Source organism: Saimiri boliviensis, chromosome 3 (assembly GCF_048565385.1).
Source record: "Saimiri boliviensis isolate mSaiBol1 chromosome 3, mSaiBol1.pri, whole genome shotgun sequence".
NCBI lineage: Eukaryota > Metazoa > Chordata > Mammalia > Primates > Cebidae > Saimiri > Saimiri boliviensis.
Window position 1 is genome coordinate 87659948 of NC_133451.1, and position 26160 is coordinate 87686107.

The 26160-nt window shown below is 40.0% G+C and overlaps 1 protein-coding gene and 1 long non-coding RNA gene across 4 annotated transcripts in view; one reads left to right on the forward strand and one right to left on the reverse strand.

Moving 5' to 3' along the window:
- Positions 1–1815: 1815 nt before the first annotated feature.
- Positions 1816–22489, reverse strand: LOC101048003 (uncharacterized). The gene is made up of 3 exons (XR_165821.4): positions 22311–22489; positions 19742–19817; positions 1816–2241 (listed from the first exon to the last, which is right to left on the reverse strand). It is a non-coding gene; the product is annotated as an uncharacterized LOC101048003 (long non-coding RNA).
- A 289-nt stretch (positions 22490–22778) lies between these two features.
- The window catches only part of BMPR1B (bone morphogenetic protein receptor type 1B), a 401543-nt gene continuing 398161 nt past the window's right edge, over positions 22779–26160 (forward strand). For all 3 annotated transcript variants that reach the window (XM_074396464.1, XM_010340137.3, XM_074396469.1), the window contains exon 1: positions 22779–22955. The gene's annotated coding sequence lies outside the window, so the exon portion shown is untranslated. The remainder of the gene's footprint in view (positions 22956–26160) is intronic.

Below are 26160 nucleotides of genomic sequence, written 5' to 3' on the forward strand. Positions count from 1 at the left end.
AGCGGAGGTTGCGGTGAGCCGAGATCGCGCCATCGCACTCCAGCCTGGGTAACAAGAGTGAAACTCTGTCTCAAAAAAAAAAAAAAAAAAAAAAAAAAGATGGTTTTAAGTACTCCCTGTGTGACAAGATCTAATGGTTGTTGCTCTCTTAGGACTTAATACACACCTCCTACCTGGGCAGAGGCCTGTCTGCCTTGCTCACTACTGTACACCTGACATTTAGCACAGTGGCTAATAAATCATGAATAAACAACCACACTCTTCAGTAACTGCTTTATCTAACTCCCTCTTTGGACTTTACACTCAATTGAAACAGACATTTTTGTCTTGCCTAATACATATCCAGCATCCAGCATAATATCCATCTGTTTAATATTTGTTGAATTAATGAGTCCAAAAATAATGGGAAAACACTGAAAATTCAGATTATTAATTGTGTATGTTCTCTGCTTGGTAAATTAGATAGTAAAAAATCTTGAGTGAGAATTACCTTGGAATTGAATATTCTTCTACTTCAGGATCATTAATCACTCTTTTCTGTTCATCTTCTCAGGCACAGTTAGTAAGGCAATTTTATACCATAAAATTCTTGGTTGTCTTTCTGGTTTTATTGACACCACAGTAGAACTTAAAATGATTTGAAGGTCCCCAACAATAAAAACATGAATACATTATTGCCATTAGAGAGTGAGAGAAACACGTTGACTTCCTGTGCTGGTTGTTGCTGATTATCCTGTTGAACTTCATTACTGATTACTGAGAGTTGCATGTTGGAGTTCTGCTTGTTCATAGTCCTGAAGAAGTCCAGGAAACGTAGTAATTACAGTGCTCATTCAGAAGAAGGCAGCAATCCAGATGTAGTACTTAGGAAGGTACAGTAGTTAGTATGTTTTCCATGAAAATACACTGGTTTCCATAGGAAAACCAAAGTGAAAGAATATGCCATATACAAAAGTGAATCCTATACTTATAAATCCCTCTATGAGAAAAAAAATGGAGGAGGAAATCACAGGAACTAGAATCTGGTCTAAGGAAAGGTATGCAGTATATATATACTTAGTGCCTGTATTTGTATGCCATAGGAGAGGGATATACATTTTTTTTTTTTTTTTTAGTCTTGCTCTGTTGCCCAGGTTGGAGTACAGTGGTACAATCTTGGCTCACTGTAAACTCTGCCTCCTGGGTTCAAGCAATTCTCCTGTCTCAGCCTCCCAAGTAGCTGTAACTACAGGTGCCAACCACTATACCCAGCTAATTTTTGGATTTTTGGCAGAGACCAGGTTTCACCACGTTGATCAGGCTGGTGTCAAACTCCTGACCTCAAGCGATTTGCCTGCCTCAACCTCCCAAAATGTTGGGTTTACAGGTGTGAGCCACAGAGCCTGGCTGGGATATGAAAAATTTTCTAAAGGCAAAATCAATAGTATCAGAAACCAAAGCAAACATTAAGAGAAGATAAGCCTTTGAAAGAATAAAGGAGAAAGTTTTTTTTTTTTTTTTTTTTTTTTTTGAGACGGAGTTTCGCTCTTGTTGCCCAGGCTGGAGTGCAATGGCGCGATCTTGGCTCACCGCAACCTCCGCCTCCTGGGTTCAGGCAATTCTCCTGCCTCAGCCTCCTGAGTAGCTGGGATTACAGGCACGCCCCACCATGCCCAGCTAATTTTTTGTATTTTTAGTAGAGACGGGGTTTCACCAAGTTGACCAGGATGGTCTCGATCTCTTGACCTCGTGATCCACCCGCCTCGGCCTCCCAAAGTGCTGGGATTACAGGCTTGAGCCACCGCGCCCGGCCTAAAGGAGAAAGTTTTAAATAAATTATTAGCATGTCGTAAAGTTTTACTTATTTTAAAATGAAGCAAAAATGTTAGTTAATAAATGATAGTAGAAATATTAATTAGTATGTTTATGAACCACTCTTCTGTTTATATTCTCTTATGAAGGATAATTTTCTGTTAGTATAAGATTTTATTTCTCGATTATGAGTGTCAACAAAAGCAAGTGTTGGCTGAGCCTGGGTGAAATACGAGAACCTATAACACATACACAATTGTGGCAATTCAAATGCAGAACTTTCTGTTTAAACAAATGATTATGGTTAAAGTAGAAGTATAAACAGGGCCATAATTCATGACACATCCAATTCTTTTTCCTGCTGCAGTCATTAGTTTTTTACCTTCGCAGTAACACCCATATGAGTGCAACAAAACAGACCATGACTAAAGGATTTGGTAAGATCTTGCTCTACAAGAAAACAAAAAGAAAAACTAACAAGACCTTAGGAAAAAGTACTACGAATTGCTGTTTAATGAATTCCCTATGCTTACAGAACTGCGTAGCTAGGCTACTGGGAATTTAACTGTCTGAGTCTTCTTTCATTTCCAAACCAATAATACCTACATTGACATAGCCTCGGTCTACATTATATAAATTAGAGCCAGAACCAAAATAATTTCCTGGCTTTTAGTTTTAAAGAAATGAAAATCTTGGTATGAAGCTTTTCTGTTGCTACTGTATCAAGATCTATTTGGTATTTATGGTATCAAAACCTATATGACACATGTGGAATATGATTGTATACAATCTAGCTTGATCATGGTTATATAGAAAGACTATTCTTTTTAAGTAAGGCTGCTCCTTTTTAAATAACAGTAAAACATAGGAATCTTCAAATCAGAAGTCTATTTTTCCATGGGTATGCTGAAATAATGCTTTCAAACTATTACAAATTAACTGGGAAGGTAAGTAATAAAATAGAATGGCAAGGACATCTGAGGTTTATGTCTTTTTGGTGTAATAGACAGTAAAGCATGTCGATAATTGGATTCCTAAACTTGTCCCCTCCTTGAGTGTTATATAGGCGTGCTCTTCCACTATACTCCCATGGGGAAGTCATCCTGGAGCATGAAGATCATTAAAACAGCACCAGTGGCCACAAACATGGTATCGAGGTTATTACCTTGGTTATCTCTACACTAATTTTATGCATATTATGTGCATATCTACCTGCCTTCACAAATGCTGTGTAACAAGTACAAAATTTTCAAGTTGCTAAATGTAGAAATTAGGAATATTAGTAATTTTAAGGTTATGATGAGTTGCAGATGTAGTAATAATTCATGTGAGATGTTCTGTCAAATGATTTGAAAGTCATTAAAATCCTTCACCCAGAAATAAATCCATGCATTTACGCTCAATTGATTTTTGACAAAGATGCCAAGAACACACAATGGGGAAAAGAAAGTCTCTTCGGTGAACGGTGCTCAGAAAACTGAACATCCACATGCAGAAAAATGAAATTAGATTCTCATCTCACATCATGTTAAAAACATTAACTCAGAAGCTAAAGACCAAAGACTTAAATCTAGGATCTGAAACTGTAAAACTACTAGAAGAAAACACTGGGGAGAAGCTGCATTACATAGGTCGCGGCAATGATCCTTCGGCTATGACTCTAAAGTCCAGGTAAAATAGAAACAGGTGAATGAGATTTACCAAACTCAAAAGCTTCTGCACAGCAAAGGCAACCATCAGCCAGTGAAGAGGCACCCTCTGGAAGAAGAGAAAATATTTGGAGATTAAACATCTGATAGAGGGCTTACCATCTAATAAGAGATAATATCCAAAATATATAACGAATTCATTTAATAAGAAAACAACTCAATTTAAAAATGGGCAAAGGAGCTGAATAAATATTTTTAAAAGAAGGTATACCAATGGCCAACAGGTTTATGAAAAAAGTCTTGCCACCGCTATCATCAGAGAAATGCAAGTTAAAATCACAATAAGATATCATATCACGCTTGTTAGAATGGCTATGATTGAGAGTACAAAAGATGTGTCATTGGCAAGGATGCGGAGAGTTAAGTCTTTTTGGTAAGAATGTAAATTAAAATAGCCATTATGAAAAACACCATGGGGGCGTCATAAAAAATTAAAAATATAACTACCATATGATCCAGCAATCCCACTTATGGGTATATATCTAAAGGATATGAAATTAGTATGTCAAAGAGTAAAATGGTGGTTACAAAAGGCTGGTGGGTGGGGGAATTGGAGAAATGTTTGTTGATGCATACAAATTTTCAGTTAGATAGAGATATGACTTCAAAATATGGTGACCAGAGTTAATAGCAATGTACTGTATCTTTAAAAATTACTACTAGAGGCCGGGAACGGTGGTCAGCCTATAATCCCAGCACTTTGGGAGGCTGAGGTAGGCAGACCACAAGGTCAGGAGACTGTCACCATCCTGGCCAACATGGTGAAACCCCATCTCTACTAAGGATACAAAAATTAGCCGAGTGTGGTGGCACACACCTGTAGTCCCAGCTACTCTGGAGGCTGAGGCAGGAGAATCTCTTGAACCTGGGAGGTGGAGGTTGCAGTGAGCCGAGATCACACCACTGCACTCCAGCCTGGTGACAGAGCGAGATTTCTGTCTCAAAAAAAAAAAAAAATGACTACTAGAGTAGATTCTTATTATTCTTAACACACACAAAAAGAGGATGTGAGGTAATGCATATATTAATTATCTTGATTTAGCTATTCCACAATGTATTCCCATAGCAAAATATCATGTTGTATACCATAAAAATATACAATTACTATTAGTCAATTTAAAAAATATGCCCTCATTGTCATAAATTTTTTGTTTGATTGCTTTCTCTTCAGGAAAAGTACTGTAACTAGGGCAGAATAAGGCAGCAACTTTATTAATGAGGGTTCAAAGCAAAAGAAACTTTTTTCCAAGTGGATTTTTTTACTGTCCAGAGAATGCTCATCATGATTTCTCAGTGTCCTTGGCTTCACAGCACCATCCCAAACACTGTCTTTAGTTTCTGTATCGTGTGCACAGTAGACCATTGTCACTAGGCACCAGGCTTCTTCTTGGTTTTCAGAATTCTCTTTCTTGCACCGTTCTTGCAGGGTTAATACTTGAGGTGAGAAGGATTATGTGCTTCTGTTTGAGAATTCATATTAAGGTATCAGCATGTTTATTTATTTTATTTTATTTTGAGATGAAGTCTTACTCTGTGACCCAGGCTGGAGTGCAGTGGTGTGATCTCAGCTACTGCAACCTCCGCCTCCCGGGTTCAAGCAATTCTCCTGCCTCAGCTTCCTGAGCAGCTGGGACTACAGGTGCATGCCACCACATCCAACTAATTTTTTGTATTTTTAGTAAAGACTGGGTTTCGCCATATTGGCCAGGAGGTCTCAAACTCCTACCTCGTGATCTACTCACCTTGGCCTCCCAAAGTGCTGGGATTACAGGCATAAACTACTGAGCCTGGCCCATTTATTCTTTACTTCTGACCTCTGTGTTCTCAATATAGATAGTATGATTTGTCTATCCATTGAGCATGTATGTAATGTTGGTTAATATGATACAGAGTGTGCTAAATGCTAGAGGCACAAACTGCAAAGATACAGTCCCAATCTCAAGTTTAGTAACTAGTGGAGGAGAAAGGGACACTGAGAGAGGAACAACACATACTGGGGCCTTTCAGAAGGTGGAGGGTGGAAGGAGGGAGAGGATCAGGAAAAATAACTAATGGGTTATTTACACAGGTAAACCACCATAACACAAGTTTACCTGTGTAACAAACCTACACTGTACCCCTGAATTTAAAATAAAAGTTAAAAAATATATATTACTGATGCATAAGTGATTTATTCAAACACAGGTAACGTGAAAAATATCAAAATAAAGTATGGAAATTGTATGTGATAATTGAAAAGGCTTTTATAAGTATAAAAGAAAATATAAGAGTAATTTAGCATGAAAAAAATCAGTATAATTTCCAAGGTTTAAAACCTTCAAAAAAAGGAAAGGAAGATGCCAAGTTAAAGTATTTCTTTACTTTTTCTTAATGTTGGGATTTCAATCTAGCATAAAAGTTTTATCTTTAACATCAAATGATATTAAAAGTCCTCTATGATACCTGCATGATAGCTTTGTCATTAGCATTTTATGATCTGTGACATCATGTCCACAGGTAAGAACAGTGAAGCCACTTTAAGGCAATAAAACATTATAAAATATCTTCAATCATTAACGGTTTATCTCTTTTGTTTCACAATAACACAATGTTCGAAGGTAAGTCCATAGTTCTAGAAACATCTATCACTAACAGTGAAAATAACAAAATGATTGATCTATTTAGAAGTGCCTCATCTCATGGATTAGCTTGTGCTTTAAACTATAGATAAGTGTGTGTCCATATTCAGAAAGTCTAAGGGGCTGTTCTAGTTAAGAGTGAGATATACACCTTAAAAATCCTGGCTTTAAATATCCACTCCATCACATACTGCTCTGTGACTTGGCAAAGTTACTTAGTTTACCAAAATCTCATTTTCTTCATCTGTAAAATGATGGTATTAATAGTATCTCTGATTAAATAACAAAATAAGTTCTACAGTAACTGGCACATCGTAAGCAATGAAGAAATAATGGCCATTATTTTTACCATATTATTATTGTTTTTATTTTGGTTCACTCCAATTTTATTTGGTCAGTAATAAGACTGTGTATAAGAAGAATCAATTCTATCCTTATTCTGCTGTAATAGCATTTGGTGGGTGAGACAGTAATACCAGAAATTGATGTACATTATTACATTATGTTATTCATCCGGTCTTCATATGTTTGTGAAATCTGTGATATATGCTAGATATCAGATGACTAATTCTGTATATACTCAAGGAGCTTTCATGTGCATTAGAAAACATCTTGGTATACTTTCTGTTCAGAATGTGAGAATGCTCACACATGCTCAGCAGTGTGATTTTTTTTTTTTATTTTTGAGAGAGTTTCAATCTGTCGCACAGGCTAGACTGCAGTGGTGTGATCTTGGCTCACTGCAACCTCCATCTCCCAGGTCAGGCGATTCTCCTGCCTCAGCCTCTCAAGCAGCTGGGACTACAGGTGCATGCCACCATACCCAGCCAATTTTTGTATTTTTAAAATTTTTATTATTACACTTTAAGTTCTGGGATACATGTGCAGAACGAACAGGTTCGTTACATAGGTATAGTATACACGTGCCATGGTGGTTTGCTGCATCCATCACCCCATCATCTACATTAGATATTTCTCCTAATGCTATCCCTTCCCTAGCCCGCCACCCCTTGCTTTCCCTCCTGTAGCCCCGACTCCCTGACAGGCCTCAGTGTTTGATGTTCCCCTCCCTAAGACCATGTGTTCTCATTGTTCAACACCCACTTTGAGTGAGAACATGCAGTGTTTGGTTTTCTGTTACTGTGTCAGTTTGCTGAAAATGATTTCCAGCTTCATCCATGTCCCTGCAAAGGACATGAACCCATCTGCATCCTTTTTTATGGCTGCATAGTATCCCATGGTGTATATGTGCCACATTTTCTCTATCCAGTCTATCATTGGTGGGCATTTGGGTTGGTTACAAGTCTTTGCTATTGTGACCAGTGCTGCAGTAAACATATGTATGCATGTGTCTATATAATAGAATAATTTATACTCCTTTGGGTATGTACCCAGTAATGGGATTGCTGGGTCAAATGGAATTTCTATTTCTAGATTCTTGAGGAATCGCCACACTGTCTTCCACCATGGTTGAACCAATTTACACTCCCACCAACAGTGTAAAAACGTTCCTATTTCTCCACATCCTCTCCAGCATCTGTTGTCTCCTGATTTTTTAATGATCGCCATTCTAACTGGCATGAGATGGTATCTCAATGTGGTTTTGATTTGCATTTCTCGAATGACCAGTGATGATGAGCTCTTTTTTAAATATGTCTGTTGGCATCATAAATGTCTTCTTTTGAGAAGTGTCTGTTCATATCCTTAGCCCACTTTTTGATGGGGCTGTTTGTTTTTTCTTGTAAATTTGTTTAAGTTCTTTGTGGAGTCTGGATATTAGCCCTTTGTCAGATGGATAGATTGCAAAATTTTTTTTCCCATTCTGGGGTTGCCAGTTCACTCTAATGATAGCTTATTTTGCTGTGCATAAGCTCTTTAGTTTAATTAGATCCCATTTGTCTATTTTGGCTTTTGTTGCTATTGCTTTCGGTGTTTTAGTCATGCAGTCCTTGCCCATGCCTATATCCTAAATGGTATTGCCTAGTTTTTCTTCTAGGGTTTTTACGGTGTTAGGTCTTATGTTTAAATCTTTAATCCATCTGTAGTTAATTTTTGTATAAGGTGTAAGGAAGGAATCCAGTTTCAACTTTCTGCATATGGCTAACCAGTTTTCCCAGCACCATTTATTAAATAGAGAATCCTTTCCCCATTTCTTATTTTTGTCAGGTTTGTCAAAGATTGGATGGTTGTAGATGTGTGGTATTATTTATGAGGCCTCTATTCTATTCAATTGGTCTATATCTCTGTTTTGGAACCAGTACCATGCTGTTTTTGTTACTGTAGCCTTGTAGTAGAGTTTGAAGTCAGGTAGTGTGATATACTTCCAGCTTTGTTTTATTTGCTTAGGATTGTCTTGGCTATGTGGGCTCTTTTTGGATTCCATATGAAATTTAACGTGCTTTTTTTTTTTTTTCCCCAATTCTGTGTAGAAAGTCAATGGTAGCTTGATGGGAATAGCATTGAATCTATAAATTACTCTTGGCAGTATGGCCATTTATATGATATTGATTCTTCCTAACCATGAGCATGGAATGTTTTTCTATCTGTTTGTGTCCTCTCTTATTTCGTTGAGCAGTGGTGTGTAGTTCTCCTTGAACAGGTCCTTCACCTCCCTTGTTAGTTGTATTCCTAGGTATTTCATTCTCTTTGTAACAATTGTGAATGGGAGTTCACTAATGATTTGGTTCTCTGTTTGTCTGTTATTGGTGTATAGGAATCTTGTGATTTTTTGCACATTGATTTTGTATCCTGAGACCTTGTTGAAGTTGCTTATCAGCTTAAGGAGATTTGGGGCTGAGACGATGGGTTCTTCTAAACATACAATCATGTGATCCGGAAATAAGACATGATATCACTCCCTTTTTCCTAATTGGATATCCTTCATTTCTTTTTCTTTCCTGATTGCACTGGCCAGAACTTCCAATACTATGTTGAATAGGAGTGAGAGAGGGCATCCTTGTCTAGTGCCAGATTTCAAAGGGAATGCTTCCAGTTTTTGCCCATTCAGTATGATATTGGCTGTAGATTTATCATAAATAGCTCTTATTATTTTGAGATACGTTCTGTCAATACCTAGTTTATTGAGAGTTTTTAGCATAAACACTGCTGAATTTTGTTGATGGCCTTCTCTGCATCTAATAAGATGATCATGTGGTTTTTGTCTTTGGTTCTGTTTATGTGATGGATTATGTTTGTTGATTTGTGTATGTTGAACCAGGCTTCCATCCCAGGGATGAAGCTGACTTGATTGTGATGGATGAGATTTTTGATGTGATGTTGGATTCATTTCGCCAGTATTTTATTTAGGATTATCACATCAATTGTTAATCATGGATATTGGCCTCAAATTTTCTTTTCTTTTCTTTTCTTTTTTTTTTTTTTGAGATGAAGTCTCACTCTGTCACCAGGCCAGAGTGCAGTGGCACAATCTGGGCTCGCTGCAACCTCTGTCTCCTGGGTTTAAGCAGTTCTCCTGCCTCAGGCTCCTGAGTAGCTGGGACTACAGGTGCATGCCACCATGCCCAGCTAATTTTTGTATTTTTTAGTAGAAATGGGGTTTTACCATATTGGCCAGGATGGTCTCAATCGCTTGACCTTGTGATTCATGCAACTCTTCCTCCCAAAGCGCTGGGATTATAGGTGTGAGCCACCATGCCCAGCCGAAATTTGCTTTTTTAGTTGTGTCTCTGCTAGGTTTTGGTATCAGTATGATGTTGGTCTCAAAAAATGAGTTAGGGAGAATTCCCTCTTTTTCTGTTGTTTTCAGTAGTTTCAGAAGGAATGGTACCAGCTCCTCTTTGTACCTCTGGTAGAATTTGGCTGTGAACGTGTCTGGTCTTGGACCTTTTTTTGGTTGGTAGGCTATTAATTGCTGCCTCAATTTCAGACCTTGTTATTGGTCTATTCAGAGATTCAACTTCTTCCTGATTTAGTCTTGGGAGGGTGAAAGTGTCCAGGAATTTATCCATTTCTTCTAGATTGTCTGGTTGATTTGCATAGAGGTGTTTGTAGTATTCTCTGATGGCAGTTTGTATTTCTGTGTAATCAGTGATGATATCCCCTTTATCACTTTTTTACTGCATCTATTTGATTCTTCTGTCTTTTCTTCTTTATTATTCTGGCTAGTGGTGTATCTATTTTGTTGATGTTTTCAAAAAATCAGATCCTGGATTCATTGATTTTGTTGAAGGGTTTTGTGTGTCTCTATCTCCAGTTCTGCTCTGATCTTAGTTATTTCTTGTCTTCTGCTAGCTTTTGAATTTATTTGTTCTTGCTCCTCTAGTTCTTTTAATCAGGATATTATGGTGCTGATTTGAGATCTTTCCTCCTTTCTCTTGTGGGCATTTAGTGCTATCAATTTCCCCCTACTCAATGCTTTAAATATGTCCCAGAGATTCTGGTACATTGTGTCTTTGTTCTCACTGGTTTCAAAGAACATCTTTATTTCTGCCTTCATTCTATTATTTATCCAATAGTCCTTCAGGAGTAGGTTGTTTAGTTTCCATGTAGTTGTGTGGTTTCGAGTGAGTTTTTAAATACTGAGTTCTAATTTGATTGCACTGTGGTCTGAGAGATTGTCATGATTTCCATTCTTTTACATTTGCTGAGGAGTGTTTTACTTCCAATTATGTGGTTAATTTTAGAATAAATATGATGTGGTATGGAGAAGAATGTATATTCTGTGGATTTGGGGTGGAGAGTTCTGTAGATGTCTATTAGGTCTGCCTGGCCCAGAGCTGCGTTCAAGTCCTGGATATCTTTGTTAATTTGCTATCTCGTTGATCTGTCTAATATTGACAGTGGGGTGTTAAAGTCTCCCACTGTTATTGTGCGGGAGTCTGAGTCTCTTTGTAGGTCTTTAAGAACTTGCTTTATGTATCTGGGTGCTCCTGTATTGAGTACAAATATATTTAGGATAGTTAGGTCTTCTTGTTGCATTGATTACTTTACCATTATGTAATGCCCTTCTTTGTCTCTTTTGATCTTTGTTGGTTTAAAGTCTGTTTTATTAGAGACTAGGATTGCAACCCCTGCTTTTTTCTTTTCTTTTCTTTCTTTCTTTCTTTTTTCTTTTTTCTTTTTTTCTTTTTTGCTTTCTATTTGCTTGGTAATCTTCCTTCATCCCTTTATTTTGAGCCTATGTGTGTCTTTGCATGTGAGATGGGTCTCCTGAATACAGCACACCGTTGGTTCTTGACTCTTAATTCAATTTGCTAGTCTGTGTCTTTTAATTGGGGCATTTAGTCCATTTATATTTAAGGTTAATATTGTTATGTTTGAATTTGATCCTGGCATTATGATGCTAGCTGGTTGTTTTGCCCATTAGTTGATGCAGTTTCTTCATAGCATTAATGGTCTTTACAATTTGGTATGTTTTTGCAGTGGCTGGTATAGGTTGTTCCTTTCCACATTTAGTGCTTCCTTCAGGAACTCTTGTAAGGCAAGCGGTTGCTTGTCCACAAAGGATTTTATTTCTCCTTCACTTATAAAGCTTAGTTAGGCTTGATATAAAATTCTGGTTTGAAATTCTTTTCTTTAAGAGTGTTGAGGCCGGGCACGGTGGCTCAAGCCTGTAATCCCAGCACTTTGGGAGGTCGAGGTGGGTGGATCACGAGGTCAAGAGATCGAGACCATCCTGGTCAACATGGTGAAACCCCGTCTCTACTAAAAATACAAAAAATTAGCTGGGCATGGTGGCGTGTGCCTGTAATCCCAGCTACTCAGGAGGCTGAGGCAGGAGAATTGCCTGAACCCAGGAGGCGGAGGTTGCGGTGAGCTGAGATCGCGCCATTGCACTCCAGACTGGGTAACAAGAGTGAAACTCCATCTCAAAAAAAAAAAAAAAAGAGTGTTGAATATTGGCTCCCACTATCTTCTGCCTTGTAGGGTTTCTGCAGAGAATTCCACTGTGAGTGTGAGTCTGATGGGCTTCCCTTTGTGGGTGACTCAACCTTTCTCTCTTGCTTCTCTTAGCTTTTTTTCCTTCATTTCAACCCTGGTTAATCTGATGATTATGTGTCTTGGGGTTGCTCTTCTTGAGGGGTATCTTTGTGGTGTTCTCTGTATTTCCTGAATTTGAATGTCGGCCTGCCTTGCTATATTGGGGAAGTTCTGGATAGTATTCTGAAGAGTGTTTTCCAACTTATTTTCATTCTCCCTGTCACTTTCAGGTACACCAATCAAACATAGATTTGGTCTTTTCATTCACATAATCCTGTATTTCTTAGAGGCTTTGTTCATTTCTTTTCTCTCTTTTTTTCTCTAATCTTGTCTTCTCACTTTATTTATTTATTTATTTATTTATTTATTTATTTATGTGACAAAGTCTCTCTCATGTCTCCCAGGCTTGAGTGCAATGGAACAATCTCAGCTCACTGCAACTTCCACCTCCTGGGTTCAAGCAATTCTCCTGTCTCAGCCTCCCAAGTAGCTGGGATTACAGATGCCTGCCACCGTGCCTGGTTAATTTTTGTATTTTTAGTAGAGACAGAGTTTCACCATTTTGGCCAGGCTGGTCTCAAACTCCTGACCTTAGGTGATCTGCCTGCCTCAGCCTCCCAAAGTGCTGGGATTATAGGTGTGAGCCACTGTGCCCAGCCTTCTCATTTTATTTCATTGAGTTGATCTTCAGTCTTTGATATCCTTTTTTTCCGCTTGATCAGTTTGGCTATTCAAACTTGTGTATGCTTCACAAAGTTCTCCTGCTGTGTTTTTCAGCTCCATTGGTCTGTTTATGTTTTTCTCTACACTGGTTATTCTGATTAGCATTTTGTCTAATCTCTTTTCAAGGGTCTTAGCTTCCTTGCATTGGGTTAGAACATGCTCTTTTAGCTCGTATTAGTTTGTTATTACCCACCTTCTGAAGCCTGCTTCTGTTAATTTGTCAAACTCATTCTCTGTTGTTGAGAAATGCTGAGTGTATGATTGCTGAGAAATGCAGAGTGTGTGATAGAATATACTGTTTGCTAAGAAGAATGATGGCAAGGAAAACCTAGCTGCCCCAACCCCCTTACGCAGTGGAAAACTCTCTGGAGCATTCTAAAGTAGCAAAACAGTATATGTATATCATACACCAGTTAAAACAATTCTTTAAGCATGGGATATGTGACTCTGCCCCTGTGGCTCCCTCGTGGAGAATACTTTTTGGTTTGTCTATGATCAGTTGTAAGCAGGCACCAGCTGCCTACCTAGTTTATTTTTGTCCTATGAGAAAATACCAAACATCTGTTTGTTAATAATGATTACCTGTTCAGAGAGAATAAATATGTGGGTCAGAGTCTGTTTGAGGCCCTCAGCCCAGTATGCTGTCAGCCCCCTGAGGCTCTCAGCTTGGAAGGCTGTTGGCCCCCTAGATAGTCCCACTTTGTTATTCTATCTGGGTGTCTGCTTCTCAAATCCTTCAGTGCCACCTGGGTGGAGGTCTCTAAGGCCAAGCTTGTTCTTGTTACTCCGTTCAGTTTTGTTCCCTTGCTGGTGAGGAGTTGTGACCCTTGGAGGAGAAGAGGTGTTCTGGTTTTTGGAACTTTCAGCCTTTTTGTGCTGGTTTCTTCCCATCTTCCTGGATTTATCTACCTTTGGTCTTTGAAGCTGGTGACCTTTGAATGGGGTCTCTGTGTGGACGTCCTCTCTGTTGATGTTGAAACAATTTCTGTTTGTTAGTTTTCCTTCTAACAGTCGGGCCCCTCTGCTGCAGGTCTGCTGGAGTTTCCTGGAGGTCCACTCCAGACCCTGCTTGCCTGGGAGTAAAGATGGGATTTCACCATGTTGGCCAGACTGGTGTTGAACTCCTGATCTCAAGTGATCCACCTGCCTTGGCCTCCCAGAGTGCTGGGATTACAAACATGAGCAACTGCCCTGGCCAGCAATGGGATGATTTGATGACTGTTTTCTACCTGTTGGAGATTATAGTCTTTGAATTCATCAGCCAGGAATAAAGAAATTTTCCCATCATACCCACCTTGCCCCCAGACAGCAACTCCCATGCTTAACTAGACTTCCATCATCTGGGCCCTTCCCATCTCACACCTCATTCAAATTTCTACTCAGGTCACACTGGTGCCATTTTGAACTTCTGTGAATTTTTATTCCTGTGTTTAAAAAAATTAATTTAAAATATTTATAAATTTGGAAGCAAAACCCTATGTACTTGCTGCCTACACAGCCCATTTGTAGGATGCTAATTTTTGTTTCAAAAGATCTCTTTTGGGGTGGCCAGTACAGTTGGGAATCTATAGATATTCTAAGATTCAGCTTCATGATTTTAAGTCCACTGTGAGGTTCTATTGTCATTCAACAGCCAAGATATACTGAGCACTTATTATAGGCTAGGCACACTACCATGTGTTAAGAATATGCAAAGGTACAAAATACAGGAGAGTGATAATGTAGAAATGCGAGAAACAGTGACCAATATTCCTGGAGAAAGAAATATTTTGACTAGGGTCTAGAAGGTGAAGGCCAGATGATGAAAAGAGCCAGATGGTATAACAGCCAAGAGAAAAGTGGGAGTATAAAAATAGTTGGCAAGCAGTCTGTGGGGCTAGAATAAAATGCTAAAAAAAAAAAAATGCTGAGACCAGATCAATATGGGCTCTGAAGGTCCTTCCAGAATGTATAGGTTTATTCTGCAGGCAAATGAAAACTTTTACAGTTTTTAAGCAGGTGAGTTACAATCAGATCTTTAATACTTTATGTAATTCTGACTTACTACATAAATATCTAGCTCATCTTAATCAATAGTACTACTTAACAAAATCACAAATTTGACCTTGTGTGTTAAAATTCTGCTGCCAGAAAGAAAAGATGTATTTTAGAATGTGATTTCCTCTTTGACCTTTTTTCTTCATCCCTGCGATTTTTGTTGTTGTTGTTACTTACAGGACTTGTTTTCTCTTTTCTTTCCTCCTTTGACTTTGGTTCTGTCATTTTTCTTTCCATTAAAAGTAGAATGAAACTTCCAAGATTCCTTGAATATTGCCAAAAGGCTGGGGCTTCATCTTGCAATTATGTCCTGGACATCACTGTCTTTGTGATTTGTAGGATGAAAATCTGTAGAGCTTTCCATGAATATCTTCACAGTCTATATAACATTTCAATGCATACATTAGTGTTATAATTAGGAATAGCAAAAAAAAAATTCCTGAAATGTCTTCTTATAGTTAATGTGATAATATTCAATATTATTTCTGACATTAACACCATGTCAAAAACTTTACAAATTTAAATAAGGCACAGTCTGTAAAATTACGGAATAGAATTTAAATTTCTTTTCTCTACTAGCCTAAAGCAATTCTATCAATTTAAGAGAATATGTTGGAAATAATAGATTTTTAGTTAATAAGTTTTTAGTAAACTCATCCTCTTCATGTAGGTTAATAAGAAAATTGGCTCTTCATCTGTTTTTGTTATCTAGCTTTTCTGTGTTTTTTTCTAGTACAGAAAGAAATAGTTGCTGTATATTTCTTCCTGAGGCACACACTGTAAATATACTGTGAGTCAGGGAAAACACTGAAAAGTTCCAAGGTTGGCAAATCGTCATAGAAGGAAAAAGTCATCAGGAACATGAGACTCTAAAGAAACAGATGTAGGAATTATTTTTATAAGTTTTGTTACAGAATATTTTCCTCATTTTCTAGTTTTAGGAACTATGTAGGTGTATGGATTGGGATGGTTCAGAAAAAAAGATGCCCCAGCTTTAGAAATTTTTAAGAATTCAAAAAACAATATTAATATGACAGTGTATTCAAATGTGACTTCAAAGGGATTAATTTATTATCAAGCCCTGCATAATTTGGCAGCATATAAAAATGTAGGTATGATATCTGCTTTTATTAAGAAAAATTGGAACAATGTTGACAGCAAAAAAGAGTAAAATCATTTTAATGTTTCTACTTCAGTTTTTTTTTTTTTTTTTTAAAGCAAGACAAGGTCTTGTTCTGTTGTCCAGGCAGTGGCCTGATCATTGTTCACTGCAGCCTCAAACTCCTGGGGTCAGTCAGTCCTCCTTCCTCAGTCTTCTGAGCAGCTAGGACTACAAGCATGTGCCACCACACCCAACTAATTTTTTTTTTTTTTTTTTTTTTTTTTTGAGACAGAGTTTCGCTCTTGTTGCCCAGGCTGGAGTGCAATGGCGCGATCTCGGCTCACCGCAACCTCCGCCTCTTGGGCTCAGGCAATTCTCCTGCCTCAGCCTCCTAAGTAGCTGGGATTACAGGCACGCGCCACCATGCCCAGCTAGTTTTTTGTATTTTTAGTAGAGACGGGGTTTCACCATGTTGACCAGAATGGTCTCGATCTCTCGACCTCGTGATCCACCCGCCTCGGCCTCCCAAAGTGCTGGGATTACAGGCTTGAGCCACCGCGCCCGGCCCCAACTAATTTTTAAATTGTTTTAGAGAAGGGATCTCCCTAAGTTGCCTAGGCTGGTCTCAAACTCCTGGCCTCTAGGGTTCCTCCCATCTTGGCCTCCCAAGGAGACTTTTTTGCTTTTTAAAAACAGAGCCACAGCTTAGCTACTTCAGATGTTTTCATTGTTCATGGCTTGTTTCTGTTTCAATTGAGGAGTTCTATTTTTCTTTAACTTACATATTAGACAAAATTAAACTGCTAAAGAACTAAAATTTCTACGTTATTTCTTCCCATATATATAATCACATTTGTTTTATATAAAATCAAATAAAAAGATCAGCAGAAAATATAGTAGATACGAGAGTAATTTGATATGTATTTTAATTGTGAGGTTATCACTGACATATTATATACCAGAATGAATAATCAGAAATATATTAATTCAGGCTGAGTGCCGGTGACTCATCCATGTAATTCTAGCACATTGGGAAGCTGAGTCAGGTGGATCACTTGGGGTCAGGAGTTCAAGAGCAGCCTCACCAACATTGTGAAACTCCATCGTTACTAAAAATACAAAAATTATCTGAGTGTTGGTAGCATGCACCTGTAATTCCAGCTACTTGGGAGGCTGAGGCATGAGAATCCCTTGAATCCAGGAGATGGAGGTTTCTGTGAGCTGCTATCTTGCCATTGCACTCCAGCCTGGGTGACAGAGTGAGGCTTTGTCTCAAACAAACTATATATATGTGTGTGTATGTGTGTATGTGTGTGTATGTGTGTGTGTGTGTGTATATTTTTTGAGATAGAGTCTCACTGTCACCAGGCTGGAGTGCAGTGTCATGATCTTGGCTCACTGCAACCTCTGCCTCCTGGGTTCAAGTGATTCTCCTCCCTCAGCTTCCTGAGTAGCTGGGACTACAGGCAAGCACTACCATGCCCAGCTAATTTTTGTATTTTTAATAGAGACGGGATTTCACCATGTTGGCCACGATGGTCTTGATCTCTTGACCTTGTGATGTGCCCACCTCGGTCAGCTTCTCAAAGTGCTGGGATTATAGGCGTGAGCCACAGTGCCCGGACCAAGAAATATATTAATTCATATTAATTATGACTAACAGCATATAAATCATGTAAAATCGTATTTATATTTGTGTTAATATGAAAATTACTCATAGTGTGATAAATACAAAATCATAAAGTAGAAAGGAGTCTTAGAATTTTTGAGTCTGTCCATGAACCTACGGTAGGCATGAACTCCTTCCACAATAGCCCATCTCTACCTTTGCTAAATGCTTCTGTGAGGGAAGTCTTGCTACCTTATGATGCAATCCACAGCACAACATGCAAAAACTCTGCTTTTGAGCTAACAGCACCCATTTCAAAACTAGCAAAACATTGGGGGAGAGTAGTAAAAGTCAGGGTAAAGATCCTAACTTGGCAAAAGGCCTAGCCAAAGTGATTAAGCACTGACCCACAGAGGAGAATTTTAAAAGCCATGGACCACATTACTTCTCAAGTCTCTGCCATCACCACCTTCCCCCCCGCCCCCTCCCCACAGTTAGCTTTCAGAAACTCTAAAATATGTTTAACAAAATATAGAGGACTCAAGTACCCTGCTTTTTCATGTGTTCTAAGATCAAGCTCACATATTATCTTAGATTTAAAATCTTTAGGTATTTTTGTGTAGTGTCTGTTCAGTGTCTACTTAAAAACATTCTCAGCCAGGTGCAGTGGCTCAGGTCTGTAATCCTAGCACTTTGGGAGGCAGAAGTGGGCAGATGGCCTGAGGTCAGGAGTTTGAGAAAAGCCTGGCCAATATAATAAAATCTCATCTCTACTTAAAATACAAAAATTACCTGGGTGTGGTAGTGAACACCTGTAATCCCTTGGGAGGCTGAGGTAGGAGAATCACTTGAATCCAGGAGGTGGAGGTTGCAGTGAGCAAAGATTGTGCCACTGCACTCCCATCTGGGTAACAGAGTGAGACTCTACCTCAGAAAACAAAAAACGTTCTCATTGCTATAGAAGCAGTTTAGTGCACTGGTTGAGACTGAGGTGCTGTAGCCAGATAATTGGTGTTTAAATCCTGCCTCTTTCAATTTCTAGCATGGCCTTGGAAATGTTATCTAACTTCTCTGCGCCTTACTTTCCTCATTTGTAAAATGGAATTAAAATGATACCTTATTATGAGGCCTCAGGTTGATAATAGATGTGAACTATTCAGTAATTTGCCTGTATCATGGTAACCCCTCCATAAATTTGGCTTTTATTGTGGAAGCTACACATTTCACCAACTGTTACTATATTAACAAGCAAAGATTTAAAAATATTCCATTTGTTGAGAGGCTTAACCGCTTATTTTGTATATGTAGAGTCAACACGCTGCAGTGGACAGTAAACCACAGCAATACGAACAGAAGAGCAAGAAAAAGATCTCTTCCTTACATTGGAAAATATTTCCTTCACTTGATTCCTGAAATACCATGCCTCAAAAGAGACAGACTTTTATTCCACAATTAGAGAGAAGTAGTTTAAAAGCACACATTCTAGAATGTTAACATTGTATGCCTTGATTTATGACAAAATATTAATGGTGATCATATCCTTTACAGTTTTGAGAGAAGACGGGGTAGAAAGGAAAGTGGTAGGAGCATATCCATGAAGAGGAAGGAGAAGGGGAGGCTCATAGCATATAAGCAAGCTTTGTCCCCAGGTCTGTCCTATTTCCCTAATTATAAATTCCTTAACTAGTTCAATTCATGGGGCCTGGGCAAATGTCTTTCTTAATGGGAAATAGGCCTGCAAGTATTTTGAGAGTCCTCATATACACTGCCCTAGTTTCCTCATTTAGAAGCAGAGGAACAAAATATATCTTGCTTTTTGCTAACATTTGTCATACCACCCAATGAAGCCCCTCTTTTCTATTCTTCTCTCTCCAGTGGTCTTTATTTACTTATTTATTTATTTAGAGCTGGTGTGGTTGTGTGCGTGGTGGGGTGTTGGTCTCACTATATTGCTCAGGCTGGTCTTGAACTCAAGGAATCTTCCCACCTCTGCTTCTGAGTATCTGTGACTACATGTTTGTGCTATCACATCTGGCTCCTATGGCCTTTAAAAGAACCACAGTCCCTGGCTACAGTTACCAATATCTGAAGTGTCTTTTGACTCTTACGATAATCTTGGTAGTCTTACACCATTGTATTGGTTCAGGTTTTCCTTCTTTACGTGGCAGCCTCTTAATTGGCTTTGTGCTCTCATTTCTCCCTCTCCAGGTACCTCTAAATGATCTCCTGAAAATCCCACTCTACCATTTGACTTTCTGGCTTACAAATCTCCAATACTTCTCCATTACCTAATGAGGACAAAAATCAATTTCATTAGTATGTTTGAGAAGGCCATTTCTGAACCCTGCGGAGCCTAAGAGAGTCATCTGTTGCAACTTCTCCTCATCACTTGGATAGCAGCACTGAGATAACAGCTGTTCTCTATACACACCATGCTTTTTCATAATGTTCTTCTTGCTTAGAACGTTTTTTCTCTTTCTAACCCCGCTTTGATCTCTAAAGATGCTTCAGGACCCTTATAAAATGTGACTACTCCATGAAGGTTTTTCTGACATTTCTAGGCAGAATAGTTCATTTTCTGTGCTCCAATAATTGTGTGTTCATGTATAAATTAATGTACTTCTCATAGAATGTTCTAATTTTTTTTTTAAAGTATCTTGTTCCATCTGTATTATGAGTTTCAAGAAAGAATGGACAGAGTTTGTATCTCAAATACCAGGGCTTGGTTTGCCATAGGTACTCACAAATGTTGATAGTTGAACAGCTTCTTTCCCAGACTTCCCACTCCTGCTTACAGAAATGCTACCATCTAAGGACCACCTCAAACACTCTCCCTTCTATCCAATTTTTTCCCACCTGGGGTGCTTTATTTTTCTTCCTGAAGACCTACAGAGATTTCTTTTGTTCTCTGATTTGGAATTAAAAAAAAAAATCTTTAAACAAGGTATTTAAAAAAGATCTCCTTGTCTGTAAGTAGATGGAAGTGGAATCTGTGTCTTCTCTATCCTGAGATGCCTGTATTCCCTGGATCAGTATCTTATACTCATCAGATTCTCTGAAGGATGTTTCCTGAATGGAGGAGTTAAGTCAAGGAAATATAATCCTTAGTGCAAGTTCTGAAAAGACATAGGTGATAATAACCCTAGCTCCAAAACATTCCCCATAATGTTAGATTTATTTCATTGCAGTTTATGAGGGCTGCAATTCTAAGGGAGAATATACAGCTGTCAAATAAAAATGGTCAGCAATTTTCACAGTAGAAAGGATAGAGTCAATCAGATTTCTTTCTCTTTAAACTTTCTTAAAGTTGATGAGATATTGACAATGATCAAGACATTATATCTTCTTTTTAGTTCTATGGATTTCCAGTAAATTCTCTAAGCTTTTCTAGGTATATAGTCATAAGCTCTGTAATCAATTATAATTTGGTATCTTATTTTCAATATTTATAGAATGCACATATCTAAACTCATATTTCATTTCTGATATTCTTTTAGTTAATTATGTGATAGCTCATAATTCCTTGCTTTTTTAATGGCATAGAAATTGTAATTATAGTGTCTTCAAGCTCCCTTATCCCCCCAATAAGAGGATGGAGATGATGAAAAATTGGATTGAGGACCAGGAAGAAGTTAATTTAGGTAGTCATATCCTTTTGTAGTTTTGAAAAAAGGGAGGTGGAAAAAGGGAAGGGGTAGGAGTGAGGGTGTCAGGGAAGACATGGGCTGAAAGTAAAATGAATGGATTCTATCTCGGAATTCTTGGGGCAAGAAGATGAGTACTGGCACTGGGACTGGAATAGTGGTTGAATAAGGAATGTCAGATGATGCCAATGACTAAATTCACCTGTTTTGGAAATTTTCTTTCACATACCTTTCTTCTTCCAGTTTGGCATCAGAAATCACAATGCAGATATATCACGGGGCACAAAGACCTTTGTGGAGATCCTAGCATTGCTTTTATAGGAAAAACATGTCCACATTTTCATATACTCATCAATAAACATTGGGGGCACTGCCTGCTCTAAGTGCAAGCTGCATAACATAAATGTATACACAAATGAATTTTTTTATTGATAATTGCAAAAAGATTACATTTAATGTTTAACTGAAAAAGATTTAATAGAAACAATTTAAGAAAAAGGAGCAGTTGAAAGAAAATAGGCTAAGAATTGAATAAAGAATAGAAATAGATATGAAGAAAGCTACTTCAGAGCGAAAAAGTGTTAAAAAAAAAAAAAAAAAAAAAAAAAAAAAAAAAAAAAAAAAAAAAAAAAAAAAGACTTAGATCACACACTTGGTGGTGACCAGAGAGGGATTGTCAGTATGTTGGAAGAAGAAAAAAGTTTTACAAAAGGAGAAAATAAGTAATGCTGGAGAGTGGGAGCTGAAAGGTATTGAAAGGAAAAGAGTATTTGGAATTCACTAGATACCTCCCTGGGAAAGAGAGTTGGCAAAATGGCTGATTTTAAGCAGGTTAATTATTCTCCCCAAATCTTCTGACTGTGAACCAGCTTACTTTGTGTTTACCCACTTAGAAAGTGTTTCAGCACTCAAAAACCTCGCAAGGAGACCACAAAGTATAAGACGTTACATGCTCTTCCAAAAGAAACACGACTAACTGTAAACTGTCATCAAATACAAATGGAATGGGTTTTCTTTTCTTTTTCTTTTTTTGGTTGTTAGTTTTCGTTGAACGGTTTCAAAAATATGTAGGAAGGAAATATTTCATTTCCCTTGGAGGCTCAACTATATATATTCCAAGATTCTTAAAACTCCCACCTCAAACTGCGGGTATAATTTTGATGTGTTCATATTTTACGAGGTGTGTCAACGTTTTATCAATTTCTGAAGAGTGTCTATGGCCCTGAAAAGTTTAAATCCACATTGTATCATCTCTGCGAGCCCTTTCCAGCTCTCAAGGTACAACATACACGAATCTTTGTTCTTCAAACCAAGAGGTTTTCTGGAAACCCTGTTAAACAACCAGGACAGCACCCAAGATGGAAATCTTGGGGATGCTCTGAGCAGCGGAAGGGACTCGGGAAGCGCACCCCTCGACCCCGGCTGTCTCCATCCCGCACCCCGCAGCTCCCCAAGTCCGCTCAGCGCTCGGCACACAGGCGGCGGCGCTGGGGCCGCTCCAAGTGCGTTGAGAAGTGTAATCCCTCCGCTAAGTACTTGGCTCTCAGTCTCCAATCACTAGTGGGAGCTGGAGAGGGCAAGTGAAAAAAAAAAATTCCTGAGGCAGCCGAGGAGCGAGAGGGAAAAAAAAAGTCCCGCGGCGGCGGCGGCGGAGCGGCCGCGGCGGCCAGAAGTTGACGGCGCGGCCGGGCACGGGGCGCGGAGTCGGCGGGGCCTCGCGGGGCGCCGGGCAGAGCGGAGACCGCGGCGCCGAGGTCGCCGGAGCCGGGAGCGCAGCCGCGGGTGAGGCGCGCGCGGCGGGGCCCCGTGCCCTGCGGGTGGCCCAGTTCCGAGAGCGCGGGGGCCGGCGGAGCCGGTGAGGGAGCCGGGCAGACCGAGGGGCGGCGCGGGACGGGCGGCGGCCGGGTGCGGGGCTGGGCGGCGGTCGCCCCGGGCAGGACAGAGCACGCAAGGGCGAGGGCGAGGGCGGGCTGCGCGGTCGGGGCGGCGGCGGGGCGGGGGTCGGGCGGGGGCCGCCTCGGCTTTGTGCGCGGGCGGCTCTGCCGGGACCCCGAGGCCTCGTGCCCGCGCAGGCGAGCGGCGGCGGCGGCGGGCGGGACACGTGCTCCGGAGCTGGGGCAGGAGGGACGCGCCGAGGCTGGGAGTCGGTGGGAGTCGGACCCGCGAGCGGAGGGATGGGGCGGGAGGGCTAGCTGAGGGCAGTCGCGGAATCCGGGAAATGGGAGGGAGCCCGGCGGGCGGCGGGCGGCGGGCCGGGGGCCCAGGGCCACCCCAGGCGGGACCCGCAGGCACCTAGCCCCGGGCCGAGCCACCTGCCCTGGACGCCTCCGGAGACCCAGCCTTGCCGCGGGGTAAAGTGCGCAGCGGGCTGGTCCCGGCGCCTCGGACCGGGCTCCGTCTCCGCTAACGTTGCCTGTCTCCCCCCGCCCGCTCGTCTGTCTGTCTCAAGTTCTGGGTCTTTCATTCTCCCCCTCTTCTTCCTCTCTGCCTTCCTCTCATTATTGCTGTCCTAGCCCCGCGGTCTCCCTCTCCCCACCGCCTGCTCTGGCTCTCCCAGTGTGTCCCTCGTCTGTCCCCACATCCTCTTCACTCTGTCACTCTCCCACACTCTGCTGATGTCTCTCTCTTAAGAAGCTTTCTGCTACCGGTCTCCCCGGCTCCCCGGCTCTTGCTCTCTGCGCGCATCTCTCTGCTCGTCCCTCTTTCTGTCTGGGCTCCGAGTTTCCGCCTGTCTTTTGCGGTGTTGGAGAAGAGCCTCTCCGCTGCGGTGCAGGTCGTACTCCCTCAGAGCTGCACCCCTCCAGCGGGGTCCTGCTGTTTGTTCTAAGTGCAAACGCTGAAGTTTCCTTATTAGGAACTGCTCTTTTCTTAGCCACCTTTCCACCAAGGTGAGGTCTCTGACCACGAGCGGGCACAAAGGTGCCAGTGAAAAAAACGGCGGAAGAGAGCCGTTTCATTGCCTCCAACAGATAATGTGTTAATGCTAAACCTGTCTGCAGTGAAGCAGAGCCACCTGAGAAACGGTTCCCGAGTTCTGCAGAGAAACACAGAAGGCTCCACTGGAAGTGAGAGGGTTCAGCTGAAAAGTGTTTGAAAATAATTTTAAAAACCACTTAGTGGAAATCTCTTGCTGTGCGAGATTGATGCCAACGAATCTCTGTTTTTTTACATATATTTTTAGGATTCCAGTGACAACTCTCCTAATTATTGTTTTGGGAAAGTTATGGGAAATGTCCTGTGTCAACTAGGACGTTTCTATGTAAGGAAATAGTCACTCTTTGTACTGTATACCTCTTTACACTCTGGTGATCAAGAAGAATTATTTCTAACTGTAAAGAAAATAGTAAAGGATTTGTCAGTAATTTTAAAACATGACACATTCCGGGGATCAATAATGTTTTTGGAAAACTTTCATTATAAGGATGTTTTGAAGGATATTACATCTTAGCGAAATATGTAAGTTATTACACACTTAGATCATTGTGCCACACGAAAAAGTTTGTGTGTTGTAAGCAGATCATAGTAGTGATGTCTTTTTTATGGAAAACGTAGCTGGGAAATTAATTGCTCTGATTTTCACTGTTTTCTTTAGTCATGCATAATGTACCTTTGTGTTTAGCAAAATATGGCCTAGAGCTACAAAACTTGATACAGTGTGTTATTTGTCCAATCTAAATTACCATTTCGAAAAACCACCTTTTCTTTTCAGTTACATGATATAAGTTGATATGATCTCATTACTCATGTGCTAGAGGCCGCTGATGAATTTTAATGGTACTGATTTGTGTTTTTAAATCAAAATGTTAGTTTTTGGCGAGTTAAAGTCTTGATTTATGTCATGTTAGTGAATCATCACTATTTATAGGGGCTTTGCCACCTTGTCTGCCAGGTGCTGCCCAGCATTTAGGCCAGGTTGTCTAAAATTCCCTGTTAGATTATTGTCCCTGAGTGACGTGCTGCCATGGCCTGTTTATGTATGTTTCTCAAAATGTTCCAGTTGTTAATATTTATTAAAAGGAAATTGACTTAAATTTTTCCTCATAAGCTTTGGGAACTCTGTGAGATGGCCTGATAAAGTATTTTTATTGCAGTAAATGCTGATTTATTATTATTTGTTTAAAAGTATAAGGCAGTTTAAAATGTGCTTATCTTTTGGCACATACAGCACGTCCTCCAGCTCTTTCTGAGCACTCAACTCGTATTTATTATCCAAATCCAAAGTCAGTTGTCACTTACTCCAACCTAGCAGAGCCTTCCAGACTTTCAGAAGCCCCCTTACCTCTGCCTCTCCGGCTTCTGAGTGTTCCTCTTTTGGTGTCCACCTCGGTGCTATATGATTACTTGCTTGGTGCTTCCTTGTTCGACTGTTATCTCATTGAGGTGAGATAGTGTCCCTTCTTTTTCTCTGGTTTTCAGATGCCCAGCAGAGTACCTGGTATATGATAGACACTCAAGAAATCTTTGTAGGACTATTGGCTTTTTTCCAAATTGCCTCTAACTTGTGATACTGATTCTTCGTAGATGTAGTTGCTCAAGGGAAATACTTTAGAATAGTGTGATAGCAGATCGTAGACTTAGGATTGAAAAAGTCTTAGCATGTCATCACACACATTAACAATATTGAGGATGAAGAAGATGAGGCCCAGAGAGTTTGAAATCCATGCTCAGAAAGAGCAAGTGAGGCTAGAATGGCTATGGAATCGAGACTTGGCTTTCTTTCACAGTGCCACAGGTCTTTTCATTGGACTCTTGTTTGACTTCTTTCACTAGAAGTGGGTAAATATGGCTATAATTAGAAGCTGGCAGTTATCCTCTAAACTCTGAAGATTTCTTTTCATATCACCCTATAAAAGCCATGCATGAAAATTATCACTTTGCAATGACTGATAACATTTCTGATGCATATAAGTATCAAGGTAATACTGATCTTTTAGAACCTTGACTCCTAAGTTGTTTTTATGTGCTAGGCATTGTTCTGTGTGATAAC